The following is a 14,211-nucleotide window of genomic DNA, read 5'->3' on the forward strand; positions in this document are numbered from 1 at the left end:
GACTAAATAGCGGCGACATTAAGTCGCTGCTAATGACCTTTTAAGTAATTTTTTTTTTTTTTTAATTTTTCCCTTCTCAATAGCGGCGACTGATAAGCGCCAAATGTTGCACATTCAAGCCCCTTAATTTGCATATGTTAATTCCTTAGCGTTGTTATTTGTTTGATTTTGTTTTGTTTTTGTGTTTTCAGGTTATAAATAAAGATGCAATTAATTCCATTCATTTTGGGCTTAAAAGCACACTTTGAGAAGACCTAGAAGATATGATTAAGCTTAACCAATCATGGTTAAGTTTAATCAAATAAAGGAAGAGATTAATTCGGAATTTCTCAAATTGGAGTCAAAATCGGATTGGATTCAATTTTGGATTCTGCCTATGTCTCGGTATTTTGGCCATAACTTTCAGCTCAAATATTTGATTGAGGTGATTCAAGCGGCAATGGAAAGCTAACTCAAATTTCTACAAATCGTTGTGAAATAGAATTTTCCTAATTCGGAGCGCCGCATTGCCAAAATCGCCCCGTAAGATAGGAACGCAATTCTGGGCGAATCCTATTCCGATTTGGACTTAGGTTTTCTTTATCATAATTGGACTTGGACTTAAATCTCCGAAATTTATAGGATTCCTAGGGCTTCTAGGACTCTCCTAAGCCCTATAAATAGGCCTCTAAGCATTGAGAAAAGACACACCGCCTCTTAGAGCAAAATTCAGTAAATTGTCTTTGGAGCTTAGGAGATCATGAGCGGCTAAACCCCTTCGTGGGGTATTGATGTAGCCCTTTCCAAGCACAATGGTTTGATTGTATTTAATTTCTAGATTTTCAATTTATGCATGTTGATTGTATAATTATGAGGATTGCTACAATTGATTTATGTTCTTAATTATTAAATGCAATTGCTCTTAAATTCCAAAATCAATATTTGTGAAATTCTTCTCTTGTCTTAGAAAGTATTTTACTTTTATTGATCTCAAATCATTCTTGTTTTCTGTGATTATGAGGATGATGGTTATACAATGGGTTTAATTGACATATGATCAATAGGATTTGATAGGCCATGCTTAGGGAAGACGGATTGTACTACACCCTAGTTAGTGTAATTTAGGTAGACAGTTCGTGCCAACTGAAGATGGGTTACACTTATTCATCGATTGTATGTATCCTGTTATAGAATTTGATAATTTATACCTAGGGAAGACGGGTCGTACCGCGTCTTAGTGGTTAGGTGGACGATCCGTGCCAACCGAAGATAGATTATGCTTATTCTTTAATAAGGTAGTTTCTTGTTTATTTATAACATGCATAGAATGAATTTATGGGATTAATTATGATTAACCATTGTTGTGCGGATAGAGGTGAAGACAATACCCTACTCTCTCTCTCTTATTTTAAATCTCTTTTATTTTCATGCACTTTAGTTTTTAAGCAAATCAAATCAAAACCCCTTTTAATTAAGTTAACTTTGATCTTTTAAATTTTGATAATAAAACCCCTGCAGTCCTTGAGGTTCGACACCCTCTCTATAGCCGTATCCTACAAAGATTCGTCCTATTGCGAGTAGTTATTTTTATAATTGATATTTTTGGTCACAAAAATACCACATCAATTTTTAATATATGGAATCACAAAAATTGATGTGGTATTTTTGTGACCAAAAATATCAATTATAAAAATAACCACTCGCAATAGGACGAATCTTTGTAGGATACGGCTATAGAGAGGGTGTCGAACCTCAAGGACTGCAAGGGTTTAATTATCAAAATTAAAAGATCAAAGTTAACTTAATTAAAAGGGGTTTTGATTTGATTTGCTTAAAAACTAAAGTGCATGAAAATAAAAGAGATTTAAAATAAGAGAGAGAGAGTAGGGTATTGACTTCACCTCTATCCGCACAACAATGGTTAATCATAATTAATCCCATAAATTCATTATATGCATGTTATAAATAAACAAGAAACTACCTTATTAAAGAATAAGCATAATCTATCTTCGGTTGGCACGGATCGTCCACCTAACCACTAAGACGCGGTACGACCCGTCTTCCCTAGGTATAAATTATCAAATTCTATAACAGGATACATACAATCAATGAATAAGTGTAACCCATCTTCGGTTGGCACGGACTGTCTACCTAAATTACACTAAACTAGGGTGTAGTACAATCCGTCTTCCCTAAGCATGGCCTATCAAATCCTATTGATCATATGTCAATTAAACCCATTGTATAACCATCATCCTCATAATCACAGAAAATAAGAATGATTTGATTTCAATAAAAGTAAAATACTTTCTAAGACAAGAGAAGAATTTCACAAATATTGATATTTGAATTTAAGAACAATTGCATTTAATATGAAGAACATAAATCAATTGTAGCAATCCTCATAGTTATACAATCAACATGCATAAATTAAAAAGCTATAAATTAAATACAATCAAACCATTGTGCTTGGATAGGGTTACATCAACACCCCACGAAGGGGTTTAGCCGCTCATGATCTCCTAAGCTCTAAAGACAATTTACTGAATTTTGCTCTAAGAGGCGGTGTGTCTTTTCTCAATGCTTAGAGGCCTATTTATAGGGCTTAGGAGAGTCCTAGAAGCCCTAGGAATCCTATAAATTTCGGAGATTTAAGTCCAAGTCCAATTATGATAAAGAAAACCTAAGTCCAAATCGGAATAGGATTCGCCCAAAATTGCGTTCCTATCTTACGGGGCGATTTTGGCAATGCGGCGCTCCGAATTAGGAAAATGCTATTTCACAATGATTTGTAGAAATTTGAGTTAGCTTTCCATTGCCGCTTGAATCACCTCAATCGAATATTTGAGCTGAAAGTTATGGCCAAAATACCGAGACATAGGCAGAATCCAAAATTGAATCCAATCCGATTTTGACTCCAATTTGAGAAATTCCGAATTAATCTCTTCCTTTATTTGATTAAACTTAACCATGATTGGTTAAGCTTAATCATATCTTCTAGGTCTTCTCAAAGTGTGCTTTTAAGCCCAAAATGAATGGAATTAATTGCATCTTTATTTATAACCTGAAAACACAAAAACAAAACAAAATCAAACAAATAACAATGCTAAGGAATTAACATATGCAAATTAAGGGGCTTGAATGTGCAACATTCGGCGCTTATCACACCCCCAAACTTACATATTGCTAGTCCCTTAGCAATACAAAACAGAAAATAAACTGAAAAATAAAAAGATAAGTCCATCTTTCGTGGGATGTAGGATTGCATTTAGCATATGCAACAAGCCTTTTAAACCCCTAGGCATTCCCTAGAGGACGAGTGAAGTCTCGTGAGGGTTTTCCAGGAATGATACCCACAAACATTGTCATCATTATGTTATTCAAAAGGATAAAGCATCACAAAAATAATGGTTCTCATTCATTAGCAAGCTTAAAATTATAAACTTCATCTTCAAAATTCCAAGGAATTTACAAGTCAAATCACTTACAAATGGCAGATTGAGATACATAAATTTCAATTAGTGCAAAGTGAACTAACACATAATCATGAGGCTTCAAAATAATTCCAGTATGAATGAATCAACATCTCAGAATTTATTGGACTTCATATCAAATGAAACAACCAAGACATACATTTTTTTTTTCTTTTTTTCTTTTTTCTTTTTTCTTGTTGTAGGCTTTGCAATGCTTAGCTCCCTTAAGCTTTCTAGTTGACCCATGTATCGAGTGTTAGGCCAATGTCTCCCAAACCAAATGGTTTTAGGGCACTAGGTGTAAAGACACTCCTAAGGACTTACTAACTCGAGTCAAAAAGGCTACGAAGCTAAGCTAGCCATTTTATTAATCAACCCAAAAAATTTCACTTTTTGACGCGAACACTCACTGCTTAATGAGGCAAGAGATCCGGTTACTCAGCGAAAAATTCAAACTTGATTTTTTTTTTTTTTTTATAGCATGCCAAAGTTATTCACCCAATATGTCACCCAACAGAATTCAAGACATTGAAAACAAACATAATTGGTCTCAAAATTCATACCTCACAGACATGTGCTAGTGTGCTCAAGATAGATTTAAATTAAAACAAGAAGCATCTCATGTTGCCAAAAGTAAGTAATAAGACTCAAAATCCCTAAGTCATATGATCATGTGTTCACAACTTTAAGCCTACCAATAAATTTCAAACCAAAATCAAAGCTCAACCATATGCTTAAGAATGACATAACAACAAAAATGGACCGTGTTTTGTTTTTCCATACCCCCAAACTTGAATCATACATTGTCCCCAATGTATGTATAGAACTAAAGAATAAGATCAAGAGTACAGAAATACCTGAATGAGCAGATGTGGGCATATCATACCCCCAAACTTGTATGCAAAAGCACATGTCCTGAAAAACAAAGTGATACTCCAACCAAATACCAATCAAGTGCACACATTGTTGTAAAAAGATAAACAAAGAATGAAGCAACAATGGATAAAATAAACCTGGATGGAGATCATATGCCCTGGTGGAATGAGGAGTCGAGCGCACAGGGCCTGCACTCGATCTTATGAAACTGACTCATCTATTCAAAATATATGGAATCCGCCAAGTCAACGGATTCCATATATTTTGATAATATATGGAATCACAAAAATTGATGTGGTATTTTTGTGACCAAAAATATCAATTATAAAAATAACCACTCGCAATAGGACGAATCTTTGTAGGATACGGCTATAGAGAGGGTGTCGAACCTCAAGGACTGCAAGGGTTTAATTATCAAAATTAAAAGATCAAAGTTAACTTAATTAAAAGGGGTTTTGATTTGATTTGCTTAAAAACTAAAGTGCATGAAAATAAAAGAGATTTAAAATAAGAGAGAGAGAGTAGGGTATTGACTTCACCTCTATCCGCACAACAATGGTTAATCATAATTAATCCCATAAATTCATTATATGCATGTTATAAATAAACAAGAAACTACCTTATTAAAGAATAAGCATAATCTATTTTCGGTTGGCACGGATCGTCCACCTAACCACTAAGACGCGGTACGACCCGTCTTCCCTAGGTATAAATTATCAAATTCTATAACAGGATACATACAATCAATGAATAAGTGTAACCCATCTTCGGTTGGCACGGACTGTCTACCTAAATTACACTAAACTAGGGTGTAGTACAATCCGTCTTCCCTAAGCATGGCCTATCAAATCCTATTGATCATATGTCAATTAAACCCATTGTATAACCATCATCCTCATAATCACAGAAAATAAGAATGATTTGATTTCAATAAAAGTAAAATACTTTCTAAGACAAGAGAAGAATTTCACAAATATTGATATTTGAATTTAAGAACAATTGCATTTAATATGAAGAACATAAATCAATTGTAGCAATCCTCATAGTTATACAATCAACATGCATAAATTAAAAAGCTATAAATTAAATACAATCAAACCATTGTGCTTGGATAGGGTTACATCAACACCCCACGAAGGGGTTTAGCCGCTCATGATCTCCTAAGCTCCAAAGACAATTTACTGAATTTTGCTCTAAGAGGCGGTGTGTCTTTTCTCAATGCTTAGAGGCCTATTTATAGGGCTTAGGAGAGTCCTAGAAGCCCTAGGAATCCTATAAATTTCGGAGATTTAAGTCCAAGTCCAATTATGATAAAGAAAACCTAAGTCCAAATCGGAATAGGATTCGCCCAGAATTGCGTTCCTATCTTATGGGGCGATTTTGGCAATGCGGCGCTCCGAATTAGGAAAATACTATTTCACAATGATTTGTATAAATTTGAGTTATCTTTCCATTGCCGCTTGAATCACCTCAATCGAATATTTGAGCTGAAAGTTATGGCCAAAATACCGAGACATAGGCAGAATCCAAAATTGAATCCAATCCGATTTTGACTCCAATTTGAGAAATTCCGAATTAATCTCTTCCTTTATTTGATTAAACTTAACCATGATTGGTTAAGCTTAATCATATCTTCTAGGTCTTCTCAAAGTGTGCTTTTAAGCCCAAAATGAATGGAATTAATTGCATCTTTATTTATAACCTGAAAACACAAAAACAAAACAAAATCAAACAAATAACAATGCTAAGGAATTAACATATGCAAATTAAGGGGCTTGAATGTGCAACATTCGGCGCTTATCACACCCCCAAACTTACATATTGCTAGTCCCTTAGCAATACAAAACAGAAAATAAACTGAAAAATAAAAAGATAAGTCCATCTTTCGTGGGATGTAGGATTGCATTTAGCATATGCAACAAGCCTTTTAAACCCCTAGGCATTCCCTAGAGGACGAGTGAAGTCTCGTGAGGGTTTTCCAGGAATGATACCCACAAACATTGTCATCATTATGTTATTCAAAAGGATAAAGCATCACAAAAATAATGGTTCTCATTCATTAGCAAGCTTAAAATTATAAACTTCATCTTCAAAATTCCAAGGAATTTACAAGTCAAATCACTTACAAATGGCAGATTGAGATACATAAATTTCAATTAGTGCAAAGTGAACTAACACATAATCATGAGGCTTCAAAATAATTCCAGTATGAATGAATCAACATCTCAGAATTTATTGGACTTCATATCAAATGAAACAACCAAGACATACATTTTTTTTTTCTTTTTTTCTTTTTTCTTTTTTCTTGTTGTAGGCTTTGCAATGCTTAGCTCCCTTAAGCTTTCTAGTTGACCCATGTATCGAGTGTTAGGCCAATGTCTCCCAAACCAAATGGTTTTAGGGCACTAGGTGTAAAGACACTCCTAAGGACTTACTAACTCGAGTCAAAAAGGCTACGAAGCTAAGCTAGCCATTTTATTAATCAACCCAAAAAATTTCACTTTTTGACGCGAACACTCACTGCTTAATGAGGCAAGAGATCCGGTTACTCAGCGAAAAATTCAAACTTGATTTTTTTTTTTTTTTATAGCATGCCAAAGTTATTCACCCAATATGTCACCCAACAGAATTCAAGACATTGAAAACAAACATAATTGGTCTCAAAATTCATACCTCACAGACATGTGCTAGTGTGCTCAAGATAGATTTAAATTAAAACAAGAAGCATCTCATGTTGCCAAAAGTAAGTAATAAGACTCAAAATCCCTAAGTCATATGATCATGTGTTCACAACTTTAAGCCTACCAATAAATTTCAAACCAAAATCAAAGCTCAACCATATGCTTAAGAATGACATAACAACAAAAATGGACCGTGTTTTGTTTTTCCATACCCCCAAACTTGAATCATACATTGTCCCCAATGTATGTATAGAACTAAAGAATAAGATCAAGAGTACAGAAATACCTGAATGAGCAGATGTGGGCATATCATACCCCCAAACTTGTATGCAAAAGCACATGTCCTGAAAAACAAAGTGATACTCCAACCAAATACCAATCAAGTGCACACATTGTTGTAAAAAGATAAACAAAGAATGAAGCAACAATGGATAAAATAAACCTGGATGGAGATCATATGCCCTGGTGGAATGAGGAGTCGAGCGCACAGGGCCTGCACTCGATCTTATGAAACTGACTCATCTATTCAAAATATATGGAATCCGCCAAGTCAACGGATTCCATATATTTTGATAATATATGGAATCACAAAAATTGATGTGGTATTTTTGTGACCAAAAATATCAATTATAAAAATAACCACTCGCAATAGGACGAATCTTTGTAGGATACGGCTATAGAGAGGGTGTCGAACCTCAAGGACTGCAAGGGTTTAATTATCAAAATTAAAAGATCAAAGTTAACTTAATTAAAAGGGGTTTTGATTTGATTTGCTTAAAAACTAAAGTGCATGAAAATAAAAGAGATTTAAAATAAGAGAGAGAGAGTAGGGTATTGACTTCACCTCTATCCGCACAACAATGGTTAATCATAATTAATCCCATAAATTCATTATATGCATGTTATAAATAAACAAGAAACTACCTTATTAAAGAATAAGCATAATCTATTTTCGGTTGGCACGGATCGTCCACCTAACCACTAAGACGCGGTACGACCCGTCTTCCCTAGGTATAAATTATCAAATTCTATAACAGGATACATACAATCAATGAATAAGTGTAACCCATCTTCGGTTGGCACGGACTGTCTACCTAAATTACACTAAACTAGGGTGTAGTACAATCCGTCTTCCCTAAGCATGGCCTATCAAATCCTATTGATCATATGTCAATTAAACCCATTGTATAACCATCATCCTCATAATCACAGAAAATAAGAATGATTTGATTTCAATAAAAGTAAAATACTTTCTAAGACAAGAGAAGAATTTCACAAATATTGATATTTGAATTTAAGAACAATTGCATTTAATATGAAGAACATAAATCAATTGTAGCAATCCTCATAGTTATACAATCAACATGCATAAATTAAAAAGCTATAAATTAAATACAATCAAACCATTGTGCTTGGATAGGGTTACATCAACACCCCACGAAGGGGTTTAGCCGCTCATGATCTCCTAAGCTCCAAAGACAATTTACTGAATTTTGCTCTAAGAGGCGGTGTGTCTTTTCTCAATGCTTAGAGGCCTATTTATAGGGCTTAGGAGAGTCCTAGAAGCCCTAGGAATCCTATAAATTTCGGAGATTTAAGTCCAAGTCCAATTATGATAAAGAAAACCTAAGTCCAAATCGGAATAGGATTCGCCCAGAATTGCGTTCCTATCTTATGGGGCGATTTTGGCAATGCGGCGCTCCGAATTAGGAAAATACTATTTCACAATGATTTGTATAAATTTGAGTTATCTTTCCATTGCCGCTTGAATCACCTCAATCGAATATTTGAGCTGAAAGTTATGGCCAAAATACCGAGACATAGGCAGAATCCAAAATTGAATCCAATCCGATTTTGACTCAAATTTGAGAAATTCCGAATTAATCTCTTCCTTTATTTGATTAAACTTAACCATGATTGATTAAGCTTAATCATATCTTCTAGGTCTTCTCAAAGTGTGCTTTTAAGCCCAAAATGAATGGAATTAATTGCATCTTTATTTATAACCTGAAAACACAAAAACAAAACAAAATCAAACAAATAACAACGCTAAGGAATTAACATATGCAAATTAAGGGGCTTGAATGTGCAACATTCGGCGCTTATCAGCGACCCCATTGTGGCTGCTATTCACCCCTCATCAGCGGCGACTCTAAGGGTCGCCGCTATTGAGGACTGAATAGCAGCGACATTAGGTCGCCGTTAATGACCTTTTAAGTTTTTTGTTTTTTTAAATTTTTCTCTTCTCAATAGCGGCGACTTCATAATCGCCGCTATTGACCCCTCATCAGTGGCGACTCTGGGTGTCGCTGCCAATTTTTTTTTAAAAAAAAAAAAAAATTATATCATGTTATGATTAATTTGTTGCTCCAAACGATCCATTCTTTGATTTGCCATCAAACAACTTGGCTCTGATACCAATGTTACGTGAATGCTTTTACATATACGTAATGAGATAGATTGTTAGGTTTTGAGGGAATCTAAACCCTTTAGATTTGTTAAAGGGAACCTAAAACCTTTTCAAATATAAAGTTTAGATTAATTTTTTACTTGCTTTATTCATAACATAATAGGCTTTAAATAGGCAAACTATTACAATATTTTCTAGGGCTGAGTCATCAGCTCTTAATGAAATATAAACTAGGGTTGAATCATCAATACTCTTACATGGAAATAAATAAAGACAATATTAAATAAAAATAAACAAAATAAAATATTCTACGGTATCATATATTTTAATATATCCTACTATTAATAATTATTCCGCATAAAACTCAATTCTCGTAACATGAGATGCTTTCGGGTGTTCTTATGTCTATTCTATATATTGCTTTTTGATGATGTGTTAAATTTTTATTAGAGGCTGAAAAAGTAGTGCTTTAGGCCGGACCGGATAGTAGGGTTCTCTAGGATTATACTAGAGTATGACAAGGAAGGTGATTTGTCTTGTTAGAATATTTTTCTATAGTTCAATATTTGTTAATTGTAAAGTTTATAATTAATTTTCTATTGCTTCCTCCTTTAACACATGTCACACACGGTCATTCAATCTCGCAAGTGGCCAAGGCCACCCTTCAACTAATTAAACCTTTCTCAGTGTTTAGGCACAAATATGCATGCATGTAAACTGGGAAATCACGAGTCGTCACTTTTTCAAGACCTTACTAAAAAAAAATTATGAAAAACTTCCCCAACTCCTTAATTTTCATCATATTTATAATTACACTTTAAATTAAGTTTAAAAACTTTTAATTTATTGTATTTAAGTTTCAATCTTTTGCAATATCATCTGTGTCATTAGGTTTATGGTTAAATCAAACAATAAATGAGTGAAATAATTTTTATACTCTTAGATTATTTATAAAATTCCAAATGTGCCCTAGGGTGCAGCTTTACCAAAAAGGCATTGCTTTTGGCAAAGTCTATTGATCAACTTTCTCAAAGCACATGAATCAACCCAATCCATAGTACGACTCAACAACGTGTTTCAGCCAATGTGTATGCAATCTCAAGTCTTATCCACACATTATTTTACCTTGAAATGGCAACGATTGGATGATGGATATTTCATGGATAAAGATTTGCTTCATAGAATTTCTTTCGATTCAGTTTACTAAATTAATATTTGTCTTTAAATAGTGTGATTTTTACATATATTTTTAATAAGATAAACAAACTAGATATTCATTTATAAAAATATAGGTGAGAATCACCTAGTTTGTTAATCTTTGAATGTAATTTGATTGTGAATTCGTATTTCATTACGAACAAGTGAGTGTTGTACTCTCTTTATTCATGGGCAACCTTAAAGGTAATGAAATTGGGTATTTAATTTGTTGGATTCTTCTTATTTCTCATTTGGAGTATATTTGAAAAAAGTAACCATTTAAAAATGTGAAAAAATAATATCGTGTCTATTTCTTGTCCACCCTCCCCTTTTTCTGAACAAATACACAAACAACACGAATGAACCAAAAACAATTAAGAAAAGGAAAAAAAGAAAATCAACACGAAAATGAAGACAACTAAGGATGCACGCCAAGCACAACATTGGTCAATGAAAATGGGGAGTAATTCTAGAAGTTCTTTTTGTGTCACTCTTGTGTCCCTACAAAAATGAGGTAGCTTTTAAAATCATTATTTGATTAAAATTTAATAATGATCAATCACATGCCCAACAGTATTTTTAAGAGCCACATCATCCTTGAAGGAAAACAAGAGTGACACTAGAAAGACTTATAGCATTACTCTGGATAGTAGGGCTCTCCAAAAATAAATTAGGAAAAACTTAATCTAACTCCTTAATTTTCATCATATTTATAATTACTTTTTAAAATTTTAAAATTCTTAATTTATTATATTCAAGTTTCAATCTTTTGCAATGTTATTCGTGTCATTAAGTTTGGGTTTAAATCAAACGACATGACATTTATACTCTTAAATTTATATAAAATTCTAAATGTGCCCTAGGGTGCAAGAAAAAGGCATTGCTTTTGGCAAAGTCTATTGATCAAGAGGTAGTTTAATCGTTTGGGATCACGTCTAAAGAAACGGAAGTCACTAGTTTGAATTTTCCTTTCTCCTTTTATGCGCATATGTAAAAAATAAAAAAAATAAATAAAAATAAAAATTGTAATTGAAACTCTTTCGGGCCTATGAAAGTAGGGAATGACGGATTTGATTTGCAGTTGAATCAACGCAATCCATAATTCGACTCGACCACGTGTTTCAGGCTTTCAACCTAAAGAATCTGAAATCTCAAGTCTTATCCACACATTATTTTGCCTTGAAATGGCAACCATTGGATGACAGATATATTATAGACAAAGATTTACAAATTGTGTTTTGAGAATTTCTTTCCATTGAGTTCACTAAACTAATATTTTTCTTAATACATATAACAGACAGTCATTCAATCTCATAAGTGGCCAAGGCTACCCTTCAACTAATTAAACTTCTCAGAGTCTCAGTGTTTAGGCACAAACATCAAGACATGCGAACTGCGAAATAAAAAAAATAAAAAAATAAAAAATTAGAAAAAACTTCACCCAATTCCTTAATTTTCATCATATTTGTAATTACTCTTTGATGTATAAAAATTCTTAATTTAGCAATTTCATTAAATTTAGGGTTAGATCAAACAACAAATGAGTGAAATAACTTTTATATTCCTAATTTTTTTTATAAAATTCCATATGTGTGCCCCAGGGCGCAAATGAACTTTTTACAAAGTTGATTACTCACAAAAAGAAAAAAGGCATTGCTTTTGACCAAGTCTATTGATCAACTATCTCAAAGTTGATTACTCACAAAAAGAAAAAGAAAAAAAGAAAAAATAGAAACATCTTTCTCAAAGTTGGTGTTTATCTAGATTAACGCAATATTCGTTGATTACTCACAAAAAGAAAAAGATAAAAAGAAAAAAGAGAAACAACTTTCTCAAAGTTGATGTTTATCTAGATTAACGCAATATTCAATGGATGGAACATGATCTTCTCCATAATATCCCGTTAGTTATAGTGGGGTGTATTTTTGTCCAGACAAAAATACCCCTCTAGTATAGCTAACGGGATATTCTCCGGTTTATTTGAATTGAAAAAAATCTTAATTTCCTATGGATAGCCGGGATAAATCTTTTTAGACGATCGCAATGCCAACTGGTCAGCAATTGCAAAGAAAAGTCTCCTAAAAACATAAAAATGAGAAAACTATGTTGAAAAAATTTCCACATTTATAAATACATCCTAATGAGTAATTGAGTTTCAGAATTTCTTTCGATTTTGTTTACTAAACTAATATTTTAAAAAAAAAAACAAATAAAATAACATAATTTTTACATGCATTTTTAATAAGATAAATAAATTATGTATGCATTTATAAAAATGCAGGTGAGAATCACATAATTTGTTAATATTTGAATGTAATTTGATTGTTAATTCTTCCCCTCTTTCATTACGAACTACTGAGTGTATATTATACTCTCTTTATGGTTCTGACTCTTAAGTTCGTAGCACTCTTCTTTCTACTTGGATCGATGCTCTTCATTTAATTTATAGTTTTGGCAATGAAACTTAATTTATGCTTGTCAATCATATATGGAAAGAAACTTTTACAATTTTGCATATGTTTACGGTATTAAGACGAGTGGAACTTAGTTTTTCGGATTCGGGGTTACTGAGATTTAGAAAGTGATGCATTGTCTTGTTGGGAAGAGAGCTTCAAAAAGTGGAATATTTTTTTTTCTTGGGTAAATTCACTTAGCCTCATGAAATGTCACGTCTTTTGCAAATACTCCTCCAAAGTTTAAAAACTCTCACTTTGGTGTATCAATATTTTTATTTTTTTCAACTACCCTTATCCGTTAGAATTTTCTATTAAATCCTAATAGATAGGTGTGAAATTCCTAAATTGCCCTTGTTTTCTATTAAAAAAATATATTTTTTTAAAACTCCTAACCCGTGGGTACAATGATGGATTGAACCCACCCGCCTTGTGACCCACGGGTCATATTATTATTATTATTATTATTATTATTGTTATTATATTGTTTAAAAAAATAAGGGACTCATCGTGGGTCACCTTGTGACCTACAAAGTGACCCATCATGGGTAACAAGGTGACCCGCCGGTGGTCACTAGGTGACTCGCCGTGGGTCACCAAGTGATATAAGATGATATTTACCTATATTTTTTATAAAAACAAAAAATAACAAAAAATAAATATTGGAGTAGTGCTGCATGATACCCGTTCTCAAACAATGGAAGTACAAAAAGAAAGATTGTCACGATTCTTGCTGATTGTCAATTTTCTATTAAGATTTTATTTTAATTTTATTATAACTTTATTTCCTTTCCGTATTAGGATTAGGATTACTATTGCTATTACTACTAGGATTAGGTTTACTTTCTCTACAACTATTTCTCTTATATAAATAAGCTAGTTTATTATGTAAAACCTAACCGATTGAATTATTATAAAATTAGAGAATTCTTGTTAAAATTGGATATTTAACGAGGATGATATTTACCTATATTTATACGCTTGAATCACCAAGGAAATTGGATCGATGAAACACATGGCAATTTGATGGTAGTGGCCACTATGATGGCAACCATGGCTTTCCAAGTCGGGGCCAACCCACCAGGTGGCGTTTGGCTAGAAGATGTAAAAACAAAAGATAAAGGTAAAAATTGTTCGGTAGA

This window comes from Corylus avellana, chromosome 7, assembly GCF_965113065.1.
Source record: "Corylus avellana chromosome 7, dhCorAvel1.hap1.2, whole genome shotgun sequence".
Classification (NCBI taxonomy): domain Eukaryota; kingdom Viridiplantae; phylum Streptophyta; class Magnoliopsida; order Fagales; family Betulaceae; genus Corylus; species Corylus avellana.